Here is a 27,953-nt window from a genome sequence, read left to right as displayed (position 1 = left end):
GACTCCAGAGAGCAGAACTGGTAGGGGAAGAGGTGGATGGATGAAAAGAACAATGGATAAAAGTGGCAAAGAAGAAAATTTAGGTGGGATATAAGGAAATACTTCCTAATAATTGATTATCTCAAAGTGTAATGGGCTGACTTGGGAAGTAATGGGGTCCTCCATAATGGAGGTATTCAAGAATACTTCCATAGCCTCATCCTCACTGTATCCCAGTTTTGAACTCACCCTGCCGATATTTTACAAACCACATTTCTTATTCCCAACTGGCCATACAATTCTTCTTCCTCCCCTCAACCCTGTGTTTTGAAAGTTCTTCGGTAATCCCTATCTTTTCACCATCTAAAATAAGGCTACCCTTTTACCCCCATTCTGGACCCTCTGTTCTGTCACTTTCATCCAGTTTTCCCACAGTCCCCTGTTTTGTTGAGAGATCAGAGAAATTATTATCATTTCTGTTTACCTATAGACTGAATAGAAATATTTCCAGTTCTCTTATCTCCAACCTCTTCCCCCTCCCCAATCAAGTATCTTCCGAAAAGGTATTAACATACTTATGGATCATGGAATTTAGTCAGTGGTGCAGCTGGGGACCATCTCCAGTCATCCCGATCTATGTTTTGCCATGGGACCAAGATGGCTCTGGAGGAGAAAGTGAGGCTGGTGACTCCCTCACTTAAATCCAATTCACTTGCAAGTCACGGCATGGCATCACCTTCCTTATGTCATAGACCTCTTAGAGAATGAAGGAAAAATAATAATATTATCTAGCTAACAGCTAGCATTTCTATAATACTTTAAGGTTTGTAAAATGCTTTAAGTATTTAAAATATGAAGCAATGCCAATTTGAATAAACTAGGATTATTACACAGTCATGAAAAATAGGAGAATGGAATAGTATATTCCAAAAAGCAGAAGGACTCAGATTGAAACCCCAAATCTCTTCTTGGAGAGATTTGAAGAAAACAGCTCTTTTTTTTTTAAACATTTGAATTCTTTGCTTTTAATTTATGGAAAATTCTTCCAAGGGTCCCAAGGACCAAACGTCATACCGTAGGCTGTTCCAAAACAAGTAAGTAAAAAAATACAACATATTTGAACAACATACTAAGAGTCCAACTGTCCTGACTGACTGTTCGACTGTTTGTTGTCTTCCTGAGTCCCCTACCTGCCTCTTTTAGCAATTTGTTCAGTTATTGCCCAGCTCACTCAATAAGACTAAATAATGGTGGTGAAGTCATGATTGTGGATTTGGTGAAGCTGTGGCTTTGAAAAATATTTTTCTGACTCAACAAATCAGTTAAGGCTCTTTCAAGACTAAAGAATGGAACTTCTTCTGACAATTTTGTACATCTAACATTGCTAGGTGCCGAAACAGTTCACCTTTCTACAACACTTAAAAGATTACCAAACATCTTCTTTACATCTACCTTTAAAGACAGGTAACAGGAGTGTCATTAGCACCATTTTATGTGTGAGGGAATGGAGGCCTTGAGAGAGGAAGCAATTTGCTTAGAACTACAGTTTCCTAACATCAGAGCTGGGATTCAAACCTGGCTCTCTGGCCTCCATGTCCAGCAAGTTTTCCATTATATCATACTGTGTCCATAAAATCAGCAATCGGAGCTTCCCAAAAGAGGGCAGGACCAAAAAATAACTCCTATTAACTTCTTGAAAATGGTGGAAAGGCCCTAGAATGTGGGTAAAATGTGGTCACCGTTCCCTTCTCCTCCACTTTTTTTCAAACCAAGGCTACAAAGCTTTTTGCAAGGATGAAGATCCCATCTCTCATGATCTGTGACAAAAAGTGCTTTACCAAGAAGACCTTAGCCCTTGTCTATGCCTTGAGACCTGTCAATATGAATAAAAAATGTGTTAACTTTCTTTACATCATCATTAACAGACTCACTAATTAACTTTCTGATACCTTCTAATATCAGAGTTCACTGTTGTTTAAGGACTGAATTTTATAGCTCTTCCAATGACATTTCAGAGGATAAAAATAACATTTTTTTATCCCAACTAAGAGCAGCTAGGTGACAAAGTAGGTAGAGCACCAGGCCTGAAGACTCAACTTCATGAGTTCAAATCTGGCCTCAGACACTTACTAGCTGAGTGACTCTGGGCAAGTCACTTCATCCTGTTTGCCTCAATTTTCTCATCTGTAAAATGAGCCATAGAAGGAAATGGCAAACCACTCCAGTATCTCTGCCAAGAAAATCCAAAACGGGGTCATAAAGAGTAGGATGCTACTGAAACAACTGATCAACAACAAAATCTTAACTGCCAAATGACTTTCTCAGGTCACAGAATCAAAGACCTCACTATGGTGTAAACATAACAGATTATTGAGGAAGAGAAAATTAATTCGACTTTGATTAATAATCGCTGACACAGTGACATTCCAGTTCATTCTCCACTCAGTTATCAAAGTGACCTTAAAGCATGGGATGGATCATGCCAACCCCTATTCAATAACTCCAATGACTCCCTATTAACCCTAAGATCAAACACAAAATCCTCTCCTTTGATTTTTAAGGCCCCTCCTAACCTAGCTCCTAACCTCACTTTCTATACATGTTATGATCTAATAATGCAAGCCTTCTTGCTATTCCTCACATGGGACACTCAGGCTCCTAACTCTGAATCTTCACTATCTGAAATTTTCTCCTTCAGTCTCTCTGCCTCCTGATTTCCCTGGCTTCTTTCAAGACTAAGCTAAAATCCTGACTTCTGCAAGAAGCCTTTCCCATTCCGCCATAGCACTGGTGCTTTCCCTCTGAGGTTATCTCCCACGTATAGCTTGTTTGTGCATAGTTATCTGCCTATTGTTTTCCCTATGAAAATATGGACTCCTTGAGGGCTTTGACCCTTCTTTGGGTTCCTAGTGCATACAGCAGCACCTGGAACATAGTGTTTAACAACTGCTTGTTGATGACTTATTAATTTTATTTTTAAGATTTGCAAAGTATGTTTGATCCTCACAACAACTCTACAAGGCAAGTAACTGCCGATATTTATAAACACAATTTAAAGGTAAGAAAATAGTCTCAGAGAAATGAATTCTCAATGGTCAAGAGAAGAAGTGTCTGAGGTAGGATTTGAACCCAGGTCTCTCGTGACTCCTGGTCTATCATTCTACTATGTCATGCTGCCTCCCAGTAAATATCAGTTATTGCAGAATCAGAAAATTTGAGTGTTGGAAGGGACATCAGGGGCCATCTAGTTCAACCCATATATGACTGGAATTACCACTATAACATAATTAGATGTGCCTCGGGCGATCTAGTCCAATTGATTCATAAAAGGAATCATCACTATAAAATAGCATACATGAAAGGATTCACCACCATAACATAATCCTTTCTGGGCATTGTTTTCTGCTAGACTTAATTCCCACTGGGTTTCCCTTGCCTTCTGGTGGGTATGGTATTATGCTAGAAATTCCATGTAGTTCCCCAATGGAGGTCTTATATTCCTCCAAAAACTCGTCTTAGATGGGCTATGCTAAGGGCAATCCTGTGGGAACTAAGTTATCGCTTCTATATCATGACTTCCCCTATTGCATTTTCAAAATATTGCTGGTTGATATAAGAAATAAAATGAGAATTTCTGGGGAGTTTTATGGAAGACACAGATGACACGAAGTCACCAGATGACACAGAGCCTATGATCAAATACTTAACCCAAATTTTACGGTAAGGTACTGTAAATACCGCATATAAAGTAAAGAAAAAAAAATCAGACTTCCTGTCTGGTACAAAGTGGGGCAGGCAAAAAAATTTACACTGATTTTCTAGATTATGGAGCTGCTGTTCCCCCAATCCTGGTTATGTGGAAGGGATAACTGTATTTGGGTCTGAGGTACCATGTCTCCTGCACCACAAAAAATCCTTTGGATTTTGACCTGAAAAAGAACACAGCAAAGGAGAGAAAAAAATGGTCAGCCTGGGGCTACTGTGTGGCTCTACCTTCTATGACCTTCTAGAGTCATAGATTTGGAGCTGGAAAGGATTCTTATGGTCCTCTCATCCAATCCCTTAAAAATGAAGAACTGAAGCCCTGGTAGGTGAGGTTATTTCTCCAAGGTCACACAGATAAGAAGTGGCATAGCTAGAATTTGAACCCAAGGCTTCTGAGCTCCAAATCTAGCATGTTAGCTGTTTTAGTCTGCTTCCAGATTCTTTCTTTTCACATACAAAGGGGGCCAACCACAAGTCTCGAAGGCTTTGAGCAGTTGGACACATGGTAACCAGTAAAGAGAGCATCTTGCTATGGCAAGACTTGTTCTGTTTCCACCTTCACCTCCTGAAAAAATTTTAAAAAGTCCTGGCTTCCCATAGGTGGCTAGACACACTTCCAGCTTCCTTTGGGAGTAGTAGAGAGAAAGACTACTAGCTTAGTACTTTCTCCTTTTCTACTTCTACTTCATGGTTGGCTGTCCTCAAGGGCAACTTGGTGGGAAGCGAAAAGAGAGCTTCATTTGGGGTCCCCAGGTTCCAAGATATAAAGGAATCATGCTCACATTCATCTTTTAACATTGGTCTGTGAACAGTGTTGAATGAATCATGGACCCCCAGATTCAAAGGCCCCAAGGAGCCTGCAGGTTAAGACAAAAGAACTCATCCTTTCTTGTGTTCTCCCTTTTCCTTTGCACAAAGACAAAATGCTTTTGAAGCCTCTACAAATGGGGACCATATACTACATATTCTTAGGATATAAACAAGCACATTATACATTGAAATGAACAGAAAGGTGTTTGTATGTCAGATGTGTTGGCCCAGGAGGCAAGCTCATTGCCGTTTTAGCATCTGAACTGCATCATATCCAAATCATTTTCTCCCTGGTGTTTTTACACTGGAAAATAAACAAACCTTTTACCCTTTTTTTCTTTTTTCAAAAAGCTCAGTCCTATATTGCTTTCTGTTTCTGAAGTGGAAAGGATAAGCCATTAAAATGAGGCTTCCCTGTGTAAGAAGTTCATGATTTTCCTATTTTGGCTTATTTTTATTTATATTTATGTGTGTATATGTGTGTGAAAAGGAGAAGAAGGAGGAGGAGGAGGAGGAGGAGGGGGAGGAGGAGGAGGAGGAGGAGAGAGGAGAGAGAGAGAGAGAGAGAGAGAGAGAGAGAGAGAGAGAGAGAGAGAGAGAGAGAGAGAGAGAGAGAGGGAGAATTTTGACTACATATGATCTGGAAATCAGTCATGAACTTATTTTTATAGTTAATAACTTTTTAAAGGCAGTGTTCCATTTTCTTCAAGTTTTCATGTGGTGGAATTAAACAGAACTCTAGGAACTCTGCCTCAGCTTTGATGCATGCTCAGTATCTGAAGGGATGATCAGGCCCTTCATCTACAAGCCAAGGATCATTTATATTTGTAAACACTTGCCTCCTCCTTCTGAAAAACAAAATATCCTCAGCACTATCTCTAGGAGAACCATCTGAAAAAAAAAGGGAATATTGAAAGGGTAGATTAGTGTGAAAGGGACTGGTACAGCCCAACTTTGGAAAGATTACATTCTGACAAAGAAAAAAACAGATCTGTGGGGCTTAGATTGTGTCTCTCTACACCCCACTCTGTTGAATAATAAAGCACTTTATTGTGGATGGACCTCAGATGATTCTCTTGCTCTACTTAGATTTTAAAATGACTACCCACATGGAAAAGTTTTCAATAACACACATGTACACACAATTGTTGTGTTATTTGAAGGGCATCAGAGACATGCCTTTAGGTAATGTCCCTTCTGTTGCAAACAACAGTTGTGTTTACATGACACAGAATGGACAGATTCAGTTCAGTCTAGTCATTGGTCAGATTGATTTACTGAAAAAAAGAAAGAAAAGTAAGATAAATGAATTATTGTGTGGTTTTATTTGAAAAGATTTTTTTTTCTCTTTTCAACCAGTTCTGCTGACATCCTGTAAACACAGTCCAAGTTCCCAATTCCTAAACCAGGTATTCTCTCAGGAAGGCACTGTGGTCTGTAGTCAGAATTGCATCTCCATGACCACTTGTAAGTAGATCTTGGAAAGCTGGATCATCAGTGCAGGTGACTTTATCATCAGCTGACTCATGATGGGTACATGCTTTGGATGAAATAGTCACTTGTTTAAAAATCAACTCAGGCTGTGATATCTTGTGAAGGTCGGCCTCATAGATATGATTCCTTAACATTCTAGTTGACGTTCCCATTTTCTGAAGTATGAGTCTTTAGATATATGTCTTAGATATTATAGTATCAAGATAGCACCTATGTGTAGCCTTGCAATTAGATAGAGGAAATCCTCTTAGTGGGTCACATATGTGACTGGTAAGCCAAAGCTTTTGAGATTTCATGAAGTAGCCTTACAAAAATAGAATGAGCCTGATTCTAAAAAAATAAATTTAGGAGGAGAGGCTGGTATTAAAATTGATTAAATTAATGTGTGACCTTGAACAAGCCACTTAGTCTCAGTTTGCCTGTTTCCTCATTGATAAAATGGGGATAATAATAGTACCTATCTCTCTGCACTGTTGTGAGAATCAAATTAGATAATAATTGTAAGTGCTTAGCACAGTGTAAGTGCTATACAAATGTTGGTTATGATAATGATGATGATGATGACAATGATGATGATGATATTTCCAAAATGTGGTCTCAGAGCCAGGAGCCTCCCTAATATGGATATGGGTCCAAGAGCCATAATTTATTCCCCAAAGCCATGACTAGGGGATAGTAGGTAAAATCAGGTTCAAAGCAAGGTCAAGGGCCTTGTTTGGGAAAAGGGGAGGGGGGGAAAGAAGTCAAAAAAGCGTGATGGATGAGTATAAAGGAGGAAAGAGAGAGGTCTTTATCTTTGCACTGGTATGGACACTTACTGGCTCTATATGGTAATCTTTTAGGCCTTCTTCCCTTATAGAGGCTCTATAACTGGGTTGCTCACTACCCAATTGCCAGCAGTCCTGGGGCGGGGGTAGGTTGTGAGAAAAGCATGGATTTCCCAATTTATCATACCTTGGGACAAAATCTGCTATTGACAGTGTCTGTCCACTGAGGTCAACCTAGAAACGACATCAGTTTATGTGACTATAAACATTGTCAGATGATCATGGATAAAGCCTGCCTTGATGATTCCGTGATATTTGGATTCACCTTTTTCACTCTATGTTCCATAACCTCTCAGGGTGTTGGGGGACTGTTGTATTGCTTCATTCAAAATGATAAAAAAGGAAACCATCATATTATGCTAGATGCCTGAATTAAAGGTACTGGCTTAAAAAACCCTCCCATATTTTCCCCTAAAAACTAGCAAAAGAGTGAACTGGAAAAGAAGAGATTCAAAAATGTCTTTTAATAAAAGTTTAAAGTCTTCAAAATATATTTGCCCCTGGAGCAAACTTTTTTCATTTAATACTATGTCTGTTAATTAGTGCTTCAAATTTGCAAATTCTTTATTGGTTTATATCAATGTAATACCCAAAGCTCATCTCATTGCCAGATTTGAATGAAATATGATCCTGTTTATTCTATTAAAACGAAGGCTTGAAATTGTTACCCAAATGCCACAGGAATTCTTGCCATTTTCTCATCAAATTCCTCATCAGATTTTTTGTTAAAGTCACATTGTTTTAGATTTTGTGCCTTGGCATTTAAATGAAATTCAATGTGCCCCACTGGAGGAAACATCTGTAGGGACATATTATATACAGTATCCATTCCAATCAAGCCGGAGTGCAGAGTGCCTGAATGAGAAGCTCATTCTTGCTCCACTTTTCCTCTGATGTGGCTATTGAGCTGATCTCTGAGAAGGAACATTTATAAGAATTAAGCCAGCAGTAGCACAAAGTTTTTAAAATGTTCAAATCAAATCCTCTTTTTTAAGGACATAATATCTGTCTCAATAGATGAAATCCTGCTTTTTCTTTTGATATTGGAGATTTTATATGTGTAGTGCCTGACAAAGCCTTTCATAAATCACAGGGAGGAATTGCTTAGCTATGGGGTCACTTGACTGGGATGGGGGGAGCTGGTCAGTGGGCCCCAGTGGGCCACTGCTGGCTTGGCCTTAGATAATATTTACTATCAAATTTGCCAGGCTACTTGAGGAGGTCTTCCCAACCTACATTTTGTCTGTAACATACCACCTAATAGAGAGCATTGTATATGTTGAAAGTATTTTAAGCCATTTGGCTCTTTGTGAGACCAGAGCTCAGCATGGGCTGATACAGAAACTTGAACTTAGTGGTCAACCAGTAAACGTTTGATGGTGACAAATGCCAATAGAACTCAAGACAATTCTGAATCAATTAAGGCTTTTAGGCAGAAAGCTTATAATGGGAGAATGGTGCACCCTTCCATGAGCATCTTAGTAATTTTCTAGAGGCGGCTAGGTGGAACAGATTATAAAACTTTGAGGCCAAGGACCATTTCCATTATTGTGTTTGCATTCCCAGTGTCCAGCACAGTACCTGGCACATAATAAGCACTAGATAAATGCTTATTGAATTGTTATGAAAAAGGTATTGGGCATCGAATTAGAATCTTGATCCCAGAGCTGGAGTGGAAAGGAAATTCAGAGGTCATACAGTTCAATGCCCATATTTTATAGATGAAGAAAGTGAGGCAAGACATAGGTTTGAGTCCCAACTGCAACACTTGTGATGCAATCCATTCTCTACAACGCTGACACATTGATATCTTGGAAACTCAGATATGACCATGTTATCCTTCTACTCAAAATCTTCAATTGCTTCCTATGACCATTAGGGGGAAATGGAGCATCCTCAACCTTGCGTTTAAAGTATTTCACAAATCTGGCTCCCACTTACCTTCCCAGTATTATTTTGTATTATTTTCCTTTCATGTATCATTTTCCAGTCAAATTTTCCTACTTGTTATTTCCCTTCTATGACTGACATTCCATCTTCTGTTCCAGTGATCTCCCAAGCTGGAACTAAGTTAATTTAATTCATTTAACCAAGAATATATTAAGTACATACTACATGACAGAAATTGTGCTTGGTGTTGTGAATATGAGGACTTAAACTAGATTGTTTCTACTCTCAAGGATTTACATTTGGGGTGAGAGGAGTAGAGGGAAGGAGAACCATGTGTTTGAAAATAAGTAATTATAAGATAAATACAAAATAATTTGGGTGATTTCCTGCCAAGATACCTACCTGAACTGAGGCAGAAAGCCTGGCTCCCAAATTCCTACTTTGGGAAAAACCCCAAAATTTCGCCAGACCAAATAATGCTAAGGAAATTCAGTGAGAGGGACAGCTAGGTGGTGTAGTGGGATAGAGCACTGGCCCTGGAGTTAGGAGGACTTGAGTTCAAATGTGGCCTCAGACACTTGACACTTACTAGCTGTGTGGCCCTGGGCAAGTCACTTAATCCCATTGCCTAGCAAAAAGCAAAACAAAACAAAAAGAGAAATTCAATGAGATAACATAGTAAGTGATTTATCTTACCCCAGAACTATACTATAAGCCCAAAAATAATAGGAAAGGGAGCTACCAGCAACTCCTATGTGAACACAGGGCAAAGTAGACTGTAGAGACCCAGTGTGACCAGAGATGGGCAAGAGGTGCTTATACCCTGGAAGGAGGTAAGAGCAAGAAGACTCAAGTTGGTCAGAAAGCCAGCAGCAGGAATCTTGGAAGCAACTGAGAGTGAAAACAACAAAGCTAACATGGCATCCTTTAGAACTGCACAAGGCAGGCTCCCAGGGACTTTGAGGTTCCTAGCACTCTGTCTTGACATGCCATAGAGAGTCCTGAAGGTACAATGCTCTGAACCTGAAATATCTGAGGAGTAGGAGAAGAGCTAATTCCAGGAGGTGGAGGTCAGCACAAGAACCCAGGCACCCAAGTCAAGATCAAATAGGGCCAACTGCCTCATCCTGGCACAAAGACCCAATTCAGGAACTAAGGCTGGAAAGATGAGTAAATGCCAGAAAATCAGGCCACTATAAAAGAATTATTCAAAACACATAAAGATCTGAAGAGACTAAAAAATCCAACCTAGAAGTAGTGAGTATAATACCTGTAAACAGAGACTCAAAGGAAAAAAAATGGTTTTCTTATAAAGACTACAAATAACTAGATGAAATAGGGGCATAGATAAAAAGATGGAAATAAAAACCTCTGAAGAAATAATTGGAATGAGAATAAGTAGCTTAGAATATAAAATGGTAAATTTTGCTTAAGTAACAAACATCTTCAAAATTAGAATAGACTACATAGAAATCAATGAGTCCATGAGTCAGCAAGAAATATTAGAAGAAAATACAAAGATTGAACAAAATAAAAATAAATGCAATACATCTGCTATCAAAAACAATTTACATGAAAAAAAATAGGTCAGGGAAAGATACATGGGACTCCCTGAAAACCACAGTTGAAAAAAAAAGGCTTGACACTATGTTTCAAGAAATTAAACCAAGCTACCCAGATCCATTAGAAGTAGAGGGGAAAGGGGAAATAGAATCTTCTGATAACCTCCTGAAAAAAACCCCCACATGAAAACTCTCAAGAAAGTCATAACCAAAATCAAAGCCTTCACATCAAAGAAAAAAACAAAACAAAACAAAACACTGCAAGTCAGAAAAAAAATTATGTAACAGGAATTATAGTCAGGATTCCATAAGGCCTGGAGGCAGTATGATGATACAGTGCTAACATTCTAAAAAAGGGAGAAGTAAAACAAACAAAATTGTCTCTTCAGTACTTTAATGTCTTTAAAGGCAATGAGGGGGTTAAATTAGAAAATGAAACTGAGGGCCTGAGGGTGGAAGTGGGGTTGATTTGTTCTGCTTTGAGAGTTTGAAGAGGGGGAAAAAGAAAGAAGGGGAAAAGGAATATACTAATATAAAAGAGAAGAAGAAAGGGGTGGAACTTGCTATTTCTTATATTTGAGGTACATGAGGAGGAGAGTACACAAGCATGGAGCAAAGGATGAGAAGAGTGGGGATCAGAGGAACCTCACTCGTTTCTGAATCAGACAAAAAAAAGGTTGAACACACACATATGAGTTTGGTATAAAAATACATAAAATTCAACAAGGAAATGTATGGGGTTAGGGAGAAGAAGGCGGTTAAAAGGGAGTATAAGAATGAAAAGAGAATAATTGTAAGCAAAAGAGACTTCCTTATCTAGAAGGGAGAATTAAAAGAGAAAACAAAAAGCCACCAACAAAAACCAAAGAAATGGAAACTAAGGAACTTCCCGTCATTTGAGGGATGGCAGAAAAAATTCCGGCATATGAAGGGAGAATAAAGGAACAAATATTTATTAAGTACCTACTATGCACCAGGTACTATTTCAAATGCTTTACAAACAATATCCCATGTAATACTGGTGATAGTGCATCATAATGAAAATCGACTATTTTCGACAATCCTGGGAAGTATGAACTGATTCAGAATGAAGTGTGTAGAATGAGGGGAAGAACTTACACAAAGGCAGCAGCCTTTTAAAGAGAGAAAAAAAACTTTGGAAGACCTAAGAATTCTAATCAAAACAGTGACCAAGAGGACTTGTCTCCAGAGGACTGATGATGAAGCACTTTGCCTACCTCTTGACTGAGAAATGGCCTCAGGGTGCAAACACAGATGTACATTTTTGGACATTCGCACTTTGTGGATTCATTTCACTTGACCCCCCTATTTTTGTTACAAGAAGTTTTTTCTTTTCTTTTCTGTTTTTAATTGAGGGGATGAAAGAAGGAGTTGATAATAATGAGAACAGAGCAAAGAGGGCCATTGAAACATTTCACAAGTGGACAGAAGAGAAGGTTCAGAAGGAGGCATAGACAAGCACGACAATTTTAAAAGTAACATGTCGATTCGTATACTTTTTTTTAAAAGAAAGACTATGAAATGGACATTGATGGTTCATGTATAATTCCTTTTTGAGTTCTACGGTTTACGTGGAAATGCTTTTTTTTTGAGAAGAAGAGGAAGAGGAGAAAAAGAAGGAAGAGGATGAAGAAGAGGAGAAAGAAGGAAGAAGAGCAGGAGGAAGAAGAGCAAGTGGAGGAAAAGGAGGAGGAGGAAAAGCAGGAAAAAAATGGGTATTGCCCACCTGCAAAAATCCAAATAATTCAGAGAGCAGTGTCTGGATTTTTCCCTTGCATAGAACCAATCTTAGAGAGGATGGATCCAGTCAGGAGTCACTTAAGCTGACATCGGAGCCAATGCTTAGACATAGACATTCTTAGGCAGCTTTCCACTTCTAATATGGTTGATAAACTGGGATCTTGTATATATATATATATATATATATATATATATATATATATATATATATATACATATATGTGTGTGTATGTGTGTGTGTGTGTGTGTGTGTGTGTGTGTGTGTGTGTGTGTGTAGGTTGGTTGGTTGATCAAAGGAGATTGTAGATCAACTTCATCAGCTTCCAGAGTTTCTACCATTCCCAAACCAAGTAAGCCTCATTTTGGGACCATTCCTGAGAAAGGAATTCTTTGTTTGGATAACAAGAACCTGAATGAACCTGAAATAACAACATACTTGCATAGCCTTTTAATGTTGCAATAGTGTTATATATATAATATATATATTATATATGTGTGTGTGTGTGTATGTATATGTGTGTGTGTATATATATATATATTTTTTTTTTTTTGAGTTTCAAAAATAGACAATGAAGGTAGAGGTATTTGAAAGGTCATGAGATTCAGTCAGAGGACCTGGATTGGGAATTCTCAGACAAAACATTTAACCTCTCTGATGCCTGATCTGTAAAATGAAGGTGCTGGGTGGAAAGGTTGGGTAGCTCTTCCTGCTATGATACACATAAGGAGCATTAAGGATCCTAAGATCCCCGTAAGTAGTTTTTCCCTCTTTTTAGAGGAGGAAACTGAGTTTCAAACAGTTAAGTGGGTGTCAAAGGCTTCAGAGCCAAGTTTCTCATGACTCTAAGTCCAATGTTCTCTCCTCTCTACTACTCTGCCTCTCAGAAGGCTTGTTTGTAGGCACTGGATAAATTAGATTTCACCATAACTCTTTCCCCAAATTCCTCCTCATGGAACCTTTTAAAAACTCTTCTACCCTGGAGATATAGTGGCTTTAAACCCCTTATTACTTCTGCCCAGCACCATCTGTGCTACAAAGCCTGGGGCCTAACAGCCTCCCTGCTGGTCCCCAGGACTACATCTTTACTACATTTTGTCTTTTACCATATAATAACCCTCCACAATCTGGCACCAATGGACTTTTCCAGCCACATCTCTTACTAGTCTCCTTTATGACCTCAACATTCCAGACAAACTGGACTCTTACCTGCTCTCAGAATATGAAATCCCACTGTCCATCTTCTTGCATTCACACAAGCTCTCTCCCAGCCCCAGAATGTACTCCATCCTTTCCATTGGCCATCGAAATGCTCCGCTTCTTTCAAGTTCCTGTTCAAGGGACACATCCATTATGAAGCCTCCTCTGATTTCCTCAATAAGAACTCATCTTCCTCTTCTCAAATTCTCCTATAGTCTTTTTATGTGTATTACTTCTATGCACCAATCTCATTCTAATTTATATTATGACCATTTGTGTATGTGTCTGGATAATAAACTCATTGAAGGCAGGGACTATATATATATGTACATATATATATGTACATATATATACACGTATATATACACACACACGTATATATATGTATATATATATGTGTGTGTATACACACACACACACACACACACACACATATACATATGAAATCTTTGTACTCCCAGTGGCCATTGGTGCAGCAGCTCTTGGACACCATCTACTGAGAGATAAAATGATTGAGAAAAAAAAGATTGAGATCTTCCTCAGCTTAATGAAATTATAGATTCTTGAAAAGCTGATGGGTGCCCAGCACCTAACACAGTGCTTGGCACCAAGTAGGCGCCTAATGTTTGTTGAACTGAGCTTGCATGTCCATGAGTTGGGATGAATGAAAAATGTCAATTCTTAATACCACAGTCTTAAAAAGCTAATGATTCTGGGCTATCATTTTAACACAGCTAGTCTAGATAATAGGCATGATAGCACTCATTTCTCTTTTCATTTCCTGTGAGTATTTTGATGTATCATCTTTGATCTAAACAGGATCAGATTTTCTAGAGGAATAGTACCCAGGGCATTTCTGTCTCTAAAGTCCCAGGGTGTATGGTATGGGGCTCCTTGTACACTTGCTTTCAGAGTACTAGCCTTCAATTCAATTGAATAGACATTTGGTAAGTGCCTCCTAGATGCCAGGCACTGTGTTAAGCACAGTGTGTCATCTAAGATTTTTGGTTTTGTTTTGAAACTAAGAAAATGTACAATTGATCATCAAGGTGGCAGTTTCACTATTGATGTCATTGCAATTTCTGTTTCTGAGAATTCTGCAGCATTTTTCAAAAAAATTGGAGAATATGCTGTTGTATCCTAAGGACTATGGGTTCTTTCCATCTGTTGTGTAGTTGAAACCTTCTATGTGTGTGATTTTCTCCATTAGAATGTGAGCTCTTTGAGGGCTGGGGCTATCTGACTTTTCTATTTATACTACTCAGTGCTTGGCACAGGGTTTTGCACAAAATATTTAACAAATGCTGTTTACATTCATTCATTCATTCATACATGTCCTAAGATATCACAAAAGCCTGGAATTGGGAGCAAGGAGAACTTCTCAGTCTGGCTTTGTGGGTGCCCTCAATGTGGCTCCCATCTGCTTTCCTTCTTTTCTTTCCTTTCCTTTCCTTTCATCTTCCTTTCTTTTCTTTTCTTTTTTCTCTGAGTTATGAATTTCATGAACATTGACAAACACGAACATTTCCATAAGCAAAGTACAGAAAGAGGGGATTGCATATTAAATCACCAATATCCAGTATGCACAGCTCATTGTTTTAAAGTTATCTATTACATCTAACAGAACTGTACCAATACTCTTCCCTTATTTCATATCACTTCCTGCATTCTCTGTTCTGTTCAAACTGGCTTGCTGTTCCCTCTCCATACAATCTCAGGCCTTTGCAGACATTGTCCTTTGTGTCTGGGACGCTCTCTGGACCTTTCCATCTCTTAAAATCCCCAGCTTCCTTCAGCAGAAGCTCAAAAGTCACCTCCTGCAGGAGATTTCTTCCGATTCTCACAGTTGTTAGTATCCTCTTGAAATCATTTGGAAATTGCCTGGAACACAGTAGGCATTTAATAAATGCTTGTGGATTGATTGATAGATTTGCTCAAGTGTGTCCATGTTGTATCACTCCAGGATCTTCTTTATATCAAGACTATTTTAATTGGTATATTCCTGGTGCGTAGCACAGTCCCTTGAACTTAGTAGGGGCTTAATAAGTGTTCTCTGAACTGAATTGAGTTGAATGGAATTGAATGGAATTGTGGCAGACAGTCAATAGAAACAAACCTCCAGGTAGACAGGGCATTTGGTCATAGAACTCCTGAGCTCCAAATGAGCCATTATCATCATCATTAAAGCAGTAGCAGTGCCCATGTAAGTTTTGTTGTTGAACTAATAACAAGGAAGTGTGACATTTAACATGCCTTCTGGGTTACTTTTCTGACTTGGTATTCACAGGTTGCATATTAAATCCTTGGGGCTGAGTATTACTCTTAGTACTCAAGGGATGGTGCAGCTAAGTGGTGCCATAGTGCAGAGTGCCAGGCCTGGAGTCAGGAAGACTCATCTTCCTGAGTTCAAATCTGACCTCAGATTCTTACTAGCTGTGTCACTTGACCTGTTGGCCTTAGTTTCCTCAACTATAAAATGAGCTGGAGAAGGAAATGGTAAACCACTCTAGGATCTCTGTCAAGAAAATCCCAAATGGGGTCATGAAGAGTAGGTCATGACTGAAAAATGATTGAACAACAACTCTTAAATGATACTTTGATGTTTCCCATGTATCCACACCAGTGTGTTTCCAATGAACAATCATGCCAGTAAACACAATTAGCTCAAAGCAATAGCATTTACTAAGATGGCATAGTAAAGAACAGAAGCACACATACATACAGTATTTATGGGAGGAATGAACACAAACTTAGCATAACGATAGGCAGTCATATATGAAGTGAACACATCTCACCAAGACAGCTTGGGCCTTCGGGAATTAAGGACCTCTACTTCCTTTTTTTCCTCAGAGTCCTGGACACATTGTCTCTGTTGGACGAGTTGCTCTTCTGGATTCCTGGTGTCTGCTCCCCGCCGCAGCTTGGCTCTCAACCACCAGGGGTATCTCTCTCTTGTATACCTAGCTAGCTCTCTTTGCTATCGAGGTTCTATTCCCTGAAGCTGCTTGAAGCCTGACTTTCTGGGTCTATGCCAGTCTAAGCAGTGTGTGCCTCTGTTCTCTGATGGATCCTGCCTGGACTCTCCTGGACAAACTCCTCAGCAACAGACTCTTGAATGGAGTTGGGAAGAGGGGATTGTTCCTATTCTGCTCTGACTATGGAGTTCAAGTGAACTCAGCTTTCTAAATGTCCTCAGGAGTGTGGCCAATTTTCACCTCTCTATTCTAATTCAGAAAAAGGTGTTCACACTATAAAGGGATAACAGGGTGTTATCACCTCATCAACGCTGCAGTATGTTGGTAACTTGTGATTATGTTCTTGGAAGGCAGTGGAAATCAGTTGATCCAGACTAACTCCTCCTTTTACAAATTGATGAACTCTTAATATTTCCTTCATCTATAAATAATAATAGCTGGCATTCGTATAGTGCTTTAACTTTTGCAAGACATTTTTAGGCTATTATTTCATTTTATCCTCTGGACAATCTCAAGAGGTAGGTGCTTTTACCATCCCCATTTTACAGATGGGGAAACTGAAGTAGATAGAACTTAAGTGACTTGCCCAGGGTCACACAGCTAAGTAAATATCTGAGGATAAATTTAAACTAGTGTCTTCTTGACTCCAGGCTAGATGCTCTACCTATCTGCCTCTAAATCAATAATTTATGTGCATATTGTTTCTGCTGATAAAATAAAAAGCTCTTCCAGGACAGGGATGATTTCATTTTTTTTTTGTCTTTGTATCACTGATGCCAAGCATAGTGCCTGCAGTAAGTAGGTACTTACTAAATAATTGTTGATTAATTGATTGGTTCATGCCCATCAGCACAGATGGATTTCTAATGATAGGAATAGGCCAGATATATTGCCTGGGGTGATTGCCCAGTGAAGTCCTTCCAACACCAAGATCCCGTATATTAGCTTTGCAAATGGATAAAATCTGTATGATTGTTTTCTTTCATTTTAGGAAAATGAACTGTCTTTATTGACTTGCAAGTTCCCAATTTTAAGAACATGGGCCTCATTTCTGCTTTCTGAAGATCCTATGTCTGATGTGTATTTCAAAAAAAAAATCCAACTTTGAGGATTACTGGCTGGAGCAGGGAACAATCTTGTCTTGCCAGTGAGATACAGGTGCTGGTATCTTCTTAGAAGCAGTTGGTTGGGATCAAAACCATTTCCCACTCGATTGTGTCTTCCCCTATCAAATAACAATGGAAACAGCAGCCTCTGCCAATAAACATGGATCAATGATATCTGCAACTCCTTTTTGCATTTGCGTAGAATTAATCCATTTATGTGAAAATCAAGTTACTGCTGAGCCTGTGTTTTTTCATTATTTTTACTGGAAACAATTGATAACATTACTTCAGAAGAAATTAATCCAGAGAATTAATTAGCAGAATCTAATATCCAATAAATGTAGTCTGGAAAAAAGATTTCATGGATGGTCAATTGTGACATTAAATGGAAGGATGGAAGGTAAGTGAACAAAATCTTCCCTGGGCTCAGCCCTCCCCCACTCCCCACCCCCACATTGAAATAGCAGTCAATGGGGAGAGAAGGACTTGGTCAGATTCAGGCAGGAGTGGCAAATGGGAAGCCCAAAGCAGCCCCTTAAAATTGTCATTTCATCCATTGACCCTGTATATTTAAAGATTATAAAATATCAATTTAGAGGCAACAGCAAATTTCCTGATATTCATTTTGGTTTATAGGCAATTGCTATTTTGACACAAATGGACGGGTCTGGTGGTCAGGCTAGATGGGTAAAAGCTGGTGTTACTAAGAAGTGATTCTTGGAAGAGCCATGCCTTCCAGAGGGGCCTCAATGCCTGGGACCCAGCTCTTCTGAAGAAAAACAAAACAGGAAAACAAAGTGGCACCTTCCAACCCTTAATATTTGTTCCGAAAGAAGATCTTCTGCATCCTTTAAGGAGTTTCTGGTGGTGTTACTCTTGCCTGAAGTGTTTTTAGGCTTGAGAGCCAAGGAGTAAGATGGGAGAATCATAACAAGGATGTTGGATTCCAATTTTATTTTGGACTTTTTTATTCCAGATTATTTCATTTCAAGGGGTTTAACATGGCCCCCGAATCCCGAACATCGTTAATTGCGGCAACTAAAAATAAAGTATGACTAAAAGAATACCATCCTTATGAATCACTTGCCATGTTAATATTCAAATTAGGACTCATTTTGGTACATTCTTAGCTGTGAAATTAGGTTTTCTTTCTTTTTCTTTCTTTCTTTCTTTTTTTTAAAAGATGTAAGCTTATTGAATGTATTTAAATTACCAGCTAATTCTTTTGAAGGGGGAGGAAAAAAAAACCCAACCCCGAGGCATGTGTAAAACTAGTAGCTATAGAAAGCAGGAGAATCAGCTGTCTGCTGGGCAAATTGACAGAACTCATTAATCTTAGATGCAGTGTACTATAGAGTCTGTCCTTTCATGCACCTGCCCAAGCCCAAAGTAATTACATGATGGCACTATTAATACTGAGGAGCTTGAGTGGGATAGGGTTATCTTCTCTTCTTAGTAATTGATTGCTGGCTGATTAGTGGACAACATTTTTCTTGCAGGATAATTGCCTTTCTGCTACTGTAGCCTCTCTGACCTGGGCTTAGGCCATCTCACTGATTCTGAGGCCTTGACAATAGCATCGAGGACCTCTAAGTAATGAACTGGAACTCAATCACTGTGAATTCCCCAAACAGGAGATGCCTAGTTAAATTTGCCCCAACGATATCCCAAGTCACAATGATTAGGCCACGTCAGATTTTTAAAAAATTATCCCTTTCCCTCCATAAACACTTGAGGAAATGGAAGAACCCAGTATATAAAGTATATATAGAAAGAACGGAATTGGTCATGTATACATTTCTACTGCTTAGTGGATATGGTAGACATCTATGTGACCTGGGAAGCCAGAGTTCCTTTTTTAATTTTTGAAAGGGGGGTGTGTGTGATTCTACATGAACTTGGTCAAAGGAGCAGAGCTTCAATGCCCATTTTGGCCCTGGATTACAGATTGCCATAGGCTTATCTGAGCATTAGCAGGCACTGGGAGGCTATATATAATGTAATCATTTTGCCCTGTTTGCTGTCTAAAAATTATATATATATATATATTGCTGTTCATTATAAAGACCCTATTGATAAATATTGCATTTTACCAGGTTCTCGGATGGGGAAAGTATCATAGGTATTTAACCAGTAAACTTAAACCCTCAGGGAGTTGGGTGTAAATTAGGTGGCTATTTTGCATAAATTTCCTTTATTTCAAAATGGTTGTCTGGGATGGTCTTCTAATTTGTGCCAATGGATACAAAAATAAGGTCACCCAGATCTACCTGTAGTAGAAAAACCAAGATTCTTTTAGATGGAAATATTAGTGAGTGAAAGATAACTCTGGTTGGTTTAAGAAGTCATCATTCTCTCTACTTTCCTGAAGAGGCAGTGGTTGATTAATGTTCAAACTCAGCTGCTTCCCATGTGGAAAACACAAAAAAAAATGTCCACAACTCAAACTCATTCAGAAGAACAAATATGGCAGGGTTAGCATTACTTAAAGGCCATACTCAGACTATTTGTTGACCATGGTAAATTATGGATCCATTCTGGGCTCAAGCTTACACCTAATTGGACATCTGGTGTCTATGAGCTTGAGCCTGACTCCAGCCTGTGTTCCCTGCTTGCCACTGGGATCTGTTGACATGGCACTGATGCCCTTCCAATCCCTGAATGTCTTTCCTGCCTTGGCCCCTCCCTCCATTGGCTTGGTGGGTTCTGCTAATCAAAACTTCTGCTCCTTATGATGACCTCTTCCTTGTAGTCCCTAACCACCCCCCCCCCAGCAGATTTTTCCTGACCTTGCACTGAAACACCTTATTCATTTACTATGGATGACTCTAGGTGGTGCAGTGGATAGACTGTTGGGCCTGAAGTCAGGAAGATACATTTTCCTGAGTTCAAATCTGGCCTCAGACACTTACTAGCTGTGTGACCCTGGTCAAGTCACTTCTGTTTCTTCATCTCTAAAATGAGCCGGGAAAAGAAATGGCAAACCACTTTAGTATCTTTGCCAAGGAAACCCCAAATGGGGTCACAAAGAGTCAGACACAACTGAAACAACTGAATGTCAGAAACCAAAATGGATGATTTTGAGCAGCAGCTCCTGATGAGCTCTGAGACTTGATTCTAGAAATAGCCAGGGCCTGGGGAAACAACACAGGATCTGAATTTTGTTTTTCTGAGAATTAAATTGGACAATGTGTGCGTGCCTGTGCGCGCGCGGTGCGTGTGTGTGTGTGTGTGTGTGTGTGTGTATAAGCGCAATTAAAAAAATTAAAATGTAAATGTTAACAAATTAAATTAATTAAAATAAGCATAATACTTTCTTTTCGGTTGGGGAGATATGCTTTCTATCACATTTATAGGCACAAAAGCATGGTGTTTTTATCCTAATATTCAATGTGTTTGCATTAAAATGGAGTGTTTCTTTGGTGGTAGGATTTTTGTGTTACTTTTTAGTTCCTTTAGATGAAATCATGGGGAAGCATATAGGGTCGGGCTATTTTCGCAGCCTGCCTCACTGTCTTTTCACACATCTGGGTACTTAGGGAGAATGCTTTTATCATGTGTATTATAGGTGCTCCTTTCCCCACCAAGGACTATCCCTGTGGCCCTGCCTTAATAAAGATCTACTGGCACCAGGGAGTCTTTCTCCCTCCCTTGTTGCAAATACACATACCCCCATACCCATTCACCCCCCCCCAACACACACACAGCAGGAGCCCTTCACTGCCCACACATAGCAGGTAATATAAAAGCAAGACTGAGAACAAACAGTCTCAGCCTGGGGATGAGGTCACAACCCAGGTTGATAGTTCTACTGTGGATGACCCTCTAATTCTGGCACATAGCAGGCACTTCACAAATGCACATTGAATTGACTTAGAGAAACACAATTTCCTCTCAGTCTCTTGAGAGCTCTTTTGGGTATATCACTTAATACTTCTCTTTTCACATCATGTCATTTCATATCATTTTGTACTTGAGAATAAACAACTTTGTATAATGTAATTTTGTGCTTGCGAATAAACAACTTTATAATTTTATGTCATTTTCTCCATTGAAAGTGAAATGGCCTTCCCAAAGAGGAATGTTCTCCTCAGAGAGGTGGTGATTTCCTCTTCTTGGAGGTCTTCAGAGGCTAGACTTGCTGGCTGTGGTGTAATGGGGAATTCCTTTTGTGTACTGGTTGGTATGGACGGCTGCTGAGGTCGCTTCCAACTCTGAAATGCTGTGATATTGCTATTCTCTGTTTTTGGTTTCCCAGTTTGGTCTCCCAAATGGAAACTGGTTGAAGGCAATGATCATGACTTGCAGTTTTGCGCCTTTGTGCAATGTTTAGACAATGTTCCACACACAGTAAATATGTGCTGACTTCTGCCTTTCATTAACCCATTAATGTTACTATTACAATAATTATGTTACCACTTCCTTTCATACTCTTCTGACATCATTGGAATAGGGAGCTTGTTATAAGGAAACACCCTCTACCATTGTAGATCAGCAACACTTTTACAGCTTCCAGCCTTAGAGAGTTGTCTGAGATCTAATGAGGTTAAGGTACTTTCTCAGGACAAAAGAGAGACAGCTCATCATTTGGTTGGAGAATAGGCTTCACAGTCAAGGACACATGGGTTCAAGTTGAAATTCTGACACATACTGGATGTGGGACCCTACACAAGTCACTTAACCACTTAGTGCTCCAGACAACTCTTTAAGACTAGGCATTGAAGGAGAATTATTGCTGATATAAGTTGGTAGAGGGCATTTTTTATCATAAGTTCCCCATACCAATAAAATTATAGGTACCAACAAGAAAAATATGTAAATATATATGTAAATATGTGTGTATATACACATACACATATATATCACAGCAAGTATTTATTAAGTGTCTTCTACATGTTTGACACTGTGCTAGGTACAGGGGGATGCACACAGAATGAAAGAATCTTCCTTTTTTTTTGGCAAGGCAATAGGGGTTAAGTGACTTGCTCAGGGTCTCACAGCTAGTGAGTATCACGTGTCTGAAGCCAGATTTGAATTCAGATCTTCCTGACTTCAGGGCCAGTGCTCTATCCTCTGCTCCAACTAGCTGCCCCAAGAAGCTTACATTTTATTGGATTAGTATTATTCCTAGCTCGTCATGTAAATTTAAAACAGAAGTTTTCAAGTCTTTAGACTAGAGAATTTCCCTTTCTGTTCACTCAAGAACCAATATCTGTTGTTACATGTCTTTCTGTGGCACACCCCAATGACAGGACTGCAGCTACACAAGGGTTAATGAGAGGCTGAGGGCCTTGATGAGAAGTTGGAAACATCTGTATATCACAGTGGAGGGGGGGCTGGGTGTCAGGATCTGGAACAGGGATGAGAAATTATAATGAAAAGTACAAAGCCCTGGTCACTCCCTGGAGGGAAATCATCCTCAGATCGATGCAGGGGGTGTGGGTGAGTGGCTGGGCAGGTCAACAGAACCTGTGATTGGGAAGTCAGGGTTTGGTTAATACACAGGAATAAACAAACAGGAATGAACTTGATGACGAGTACCAGTGATGGGCAAAGGATAGTAGAATGTAGAGAAACAGGGAAAGATAGCAACTCAGGGCTAATAACAGGGATGCCTTCAGTGCATATCATATTATAGTGTCCTCTTGTTCATCCTTTGTTTCAAGGAGGATCAATGACATCATGAGATGTTGTCTCCAACTTGTGAGTGAATTGGATGTAAGTGAGGCAGAGCTGCACAAAGTTGTCAGCCTCACTATCTCTTCCAGAAACATTAAAGTCCAGCGGCAGAACAAAAGTCAAGATGACTGGTGATGGCCCAGGATGCAGTGGATGACCTTGGTATTTTCAATGTCTGACCAAGCTCTAAGTGCTTCATAGAGCCTGCTTCAGCCACCTTCATGGCTTTTGGAACAAACTGTTCTCATCAGCCCGTTCCAGTAGGCAAAGTCTTCACACGCTTAGGGTAGGCATCCCCCTAACTCACCAATGAGTCTGACACCTGTCAGTTACCCTCAGCCTGACTTAGTACATCTGCAAAGATGGTTTTACTGGGGTGTGGCCACTGCACATACTACATGGCTTCTTGGAACCAAAGGTAAGAGTTGAGTGGAAGGTGGACACCAAAGGTGGATGAGCAGCCCTGAAAAGGGCTCAGCAAACCCTCACACCAGAGATACTAGTTCTCCCTGACAACCCCATCCACCCCATGATCCTCTAATGGAAAACTTGCTACCTCTTAATGGAAAGCTAGATACCTCTTAATGGAAGACTGTCTACCCATCCCTCTCCTTTCTTCCCTTAATAGCGCCATTCTGACAGAAGCTAGGCTCTATACACCACTTGCTTTGGTGATTCACTGTTGTTTCACTTGTTTAGGAGTTAAATTTTTTCTTTTTAGAAACTGCCCTTGCAATTTAGGTAGGCAGCTGCCAGGTGTTTATTTCAAGGTATAAGGCTCACAGGGAAGGAATCTATATATTGTCCTGAACTGCAGTTGTTACCAAAGGTAAATTTCTCTTTATTAAAACTTCTAAAGGTTGGATAAGTGTTAAATAAATATTGATCACTTGATTGTGACACATTTCTAAAACTAACAAAATATAAAGTTTCTTAACTAATTTTTAATTTTCCCCTAAACAGGCAATTTCAAACTATATTATTTCCTAGGCTCCACGATGGGTCAATTAATGAAAAGAACAATGAAGCCAGGAAATGGGTTCTAGACTTGGTTCTATTGCTAATGCTTTGTGTGAGTTGGGCAAGTCAATTCTATGAGCCTTGGTCTCTTTATCTGCAAAATGAAGATAATTACACACTCTGTCTACTTTAAAAGGTTACTGTGAGGATCACATGAAAATACATAGGGTTGGCATTAATGTTATTAATTCACCTAAGATTAATGTGGTTTTAACCCTCTCTCCTCTCTCCCCTTCCATGACTTCTGTGTACACTGGTCTCTAATTTCCTTCTACTATCAGCTCTTTAGGAAGTCACCTCTGATAGCATTATGAGCTGGTCAAGAGAGGCAGCTGCCTGATTTTTCAGTTAGGGGGCTCCTATTTCCTTGTTACTGGTTGGAAAACACATGCATAAAAACACATGCTCATTTTCTAGATTTTGGGGTGTGGAATAAATGACTCTAGAGTTGTTTTCAAGTTTGTATTTTATAACTATGTGAGCTTTAGGTTTCTCTTTCCATCTTTTCTGAGTACGACTAGTCAGCACCATGGCCAGCGATAGTGAGGTTGTTGAGAGTGGTTGACTGGCTAAGCATTGTTCGGCAAACCCTTTCTATTTGACTGCCATTGTGGTGGGTGGAATGTGTGTGTGTGTGTGTGTGTGTGTGTGTGTGTGTGTGTGTGTGTGTTATTGGATATTTGATATTTGAATTACACTGGCCAATTTAATTAGTCTACCTAACTTTGGATTGTCCAGAGAACAGACTCACCTATGCCTTCAAGATGTGGGAAAGGTGCTCCTGAATTGTTTGGATTTCCTTTGGAGAAACTTCCCTAGTATGGACTTGTCTTTGTGTGTCTCAATGAATGAACCAACAGTGAAGCAATTAGAAGAGACTGCGTATCTGTCCCCAGGTGGACAGTGGAATACAAGCTTCTGTAGGGAAGGTGCTATTTTTCATTTTGTCACTTTGTAACTCCAATATCTAGCACAATGTCTGACACATAATTGGCTCTTACTAAATGCTTATTGTTACGTGTGGCATCTGATAGCTCTGCTTGGTACCATCCCTATGTAGCAAAGTGCCAATATTCCAGTTGGGGTGGAGTCTGTGTTTATAAAGGTTTTTGTGACAAGGTTTCAGCTTCATTTCTCCCACAGATCTTGTTCTGAGGCTCTGGTCCCAGTACTCTAAGGGCATGTTTTAAGAACCCAGAATACCACCCAACTTTCTACTTGTTTAACTTTGATATGCATACGTGACATTTGTTTGCATATAATAAGTTTGATTTGGCTAAGTGAGCCCTGTTTAGTTTTGCTAGGAGCTGGTTAATTCCTCCGAGACCCTAAAATGTCAGCTAAAATGTAATGAAAGGGAATGTCATTTGTCAAGGCTGAGGGTGAGTATGAACTGTGTGTCATGCTTAAAGTTATGGAAAAATTCTCTTTACTCATTAGTATTTCTTTGTCTTTCCCTCGATAAGCAAGAGAAGAAAGTTAGCCATTGATGTTGGGAGAAGATAGGAGAAATATCTTGAAGCCTGCAAACAGCTATCTACTTTAAAATATTTAAGAATTAGATATAGAATGAGTTAATGATCACAGTCCAGAAGGCCCAGGTGAGAAAATCCAAAACAGGAAGGGGAGCAAGGTGATGTGGTGTGAGCTTCCCACCTAAACAGAATAATGAGGGCTGACCCTTCCCTTAACTCTCCTTCCATTCACATCCTCATTTACTGTCAAACTCAAATAGAAATGTATCCCAGTAGGCTTCATATTGACTTAGAAATCCACAAATCAACATTATCTATGTCATATTATATTTTTATTTATTTTGCTGAACATTTCCCAATTACATTTCAATCTGGTTCAGGCTACCAGGAGTTCAAAATCTCTGCCTTAGATAATTCTGCTTTTGTCAACAACATCAAAGAATACTAGTCCAGAACAAGTTTGACTTGGCCTTCTGATCTCCCAGAGCCCATATCAGTATGTTAATTTCAACCATATATTATTTAATCATATAGTTCTTTATGGGTTACTTGATCTATGTTGATTACTTGACCTTGATATACCATGATGAAAATTCTAAGGTGGCATCTTCTTCAGATTTCATCATAGCTGACTCAGTGGTCAGGATGGATTTGATTATAACAGCGAATGAATTTGCCTTTTCAAGGGTATTTGGGTTGCTTATGAAACCAACATCTTGGACCACTGGATTGTGTGTGTGTGTGTGTGTGTGTGTGTGTGTGTGTGTGTGTGTGTGTGTGTGTGTGTATGGGGTGGCTTCTTTCTTTGCTTGGGAGAAAGATACTCCAGTAACTTTTAGTTCAATATTAAGTTAAAAAGCTTAGCTCTCACCTACTCTAGGGCTGTGAAGTTTTCTTTCATATATGTTGCTAATTACTTTTATCTTACATAATATTTTTGAATGTATACATTATTTTTTGCTTTGTAAATAATACCTAGATAATGTATTTTGTGATCTGGATTGTGTGGCAGTGAGGGATGAGAAGGGAAGGAATGAAGAGGTGTTAAAATAGGACATCTGATTTTGGTGGCATTGGCTAAAAAAAGGAAACAGCAAATTAGAGATTAGATAGAGCAGATTTCTGAACCCCAAGAGCCAAGTATGCCTAGAAACAAAAAGGCCAAAGGGGATGTGTGTCTTGTGTTGGGTATTAAAGTTAAGTAAAACTCTAAGAATTTGTAAAGGAGACAGAATGGAGTTAAAGGCAAGATCCTTTGGAATGGATCCAAACAGGAGCTTGTTCTGAAGGAAGTGAGCATGGCGGTAGAAGTCTTTTCATGTGGTAACCATGATTTAAAAAAAAATAAAATAAAATTCCTGAAACTGAGACCATAACCAAAGCAGCTATGTATAGCAACCTGTTTCTGAGATTTAGACAGAAAACTCTCCACAGGATTGGAGAAGGTCAATGGATTAAGAAGAGGAGGAATCTGAGTCACAAGGGTCTGCTGACCACACTATCACCAGCAATGGATCTAGTAGAGATGAATGGGAAAGTCTTTGGCCTGGTAGACATCTGATCATGCATAGAGGCAGTATAAGCTAAGGTGTAGCCAGAGTTGGTTCTCAACTGATGACTGGGTGGCAAAAAAGGCATCCTCTCTGCCTGATGATGCCAACCATCATCAAAAGAAACTGACCTGACAACAAGGGAATTGAGGAAAGACCCTTTAGTTAGAACTACTGAAATGAGCAAACTGTGAATAAGATGGCAAAGCAAGAGCAGAGCATGAAGAAGAGAAGGCAAGAAAAGGGAGTGGGAGGCCTCAAGCAAAACTGACTCAGAATCATGGGAACTCAGAAGAATTAAAAGGAAAATCCTAGGTCATCTAGTCCAACAAGTCGTAACCAATTCTTTGTGACCCCATTTGGGGTTTTCTTGGCAATGGTATTGGAGAGGTCTGCCATTTCCTTCTCCAGCTCATTTTTTACAGATGAGGAACTGAGGCAAATAGTGTTAAGTGATTTGCTCAGGGTCACACAGCTCTTAAGTGTTTGAGGCTGCATTTGAACTCAGAGAGAGGAGTCTTCCTGACTCCAGGCCTGTTATTCTACCCACTGCACCACTTAGCTACCCTCTATCTATCCCTTAATAAGAATCCCCTCAACAACATCCCGACTGTGACTGAAAACCTGTAGCCCTCTCATTCCTTTCAAGGCTACACCCCAGACTTCCTCTTCCATGCCCCAGATGTTAATATCAGGTAATCATGGAGGAAGCTATGTGGTGAAGTGGATGAGTTCAAATCCAGCCTCAGACACTCGCTAGCTGTGTGACTCAGTGCAAGTCACTTAACCTCTATCTGCCTAAATTTCCTCACCTGTAAAATGGGGATGATAATACTTCTTACTTCACATGGAGATTATGAGG

Source organism: Phascolarctos cinereus, unplaced genomic scaffold (genome assembly GCF_003287225.1).
Source record: "Phascolarctos cinereus isolate Bilbo 61053 unplaced genomic scaffold, phaCin_HiC Scaffold_5;HRSCAF=322, whole genome shotgun sequence".
Taxonomy (NCBI): Eukaryota; Metazoa; Chordata; class Mammalia; order Diprotodontia; family Phascolarctidae; genus Phascolarctos; species Phascolarctos cinereus.
Note: the sequence above shows the minus strand (reverse complement) of the source record.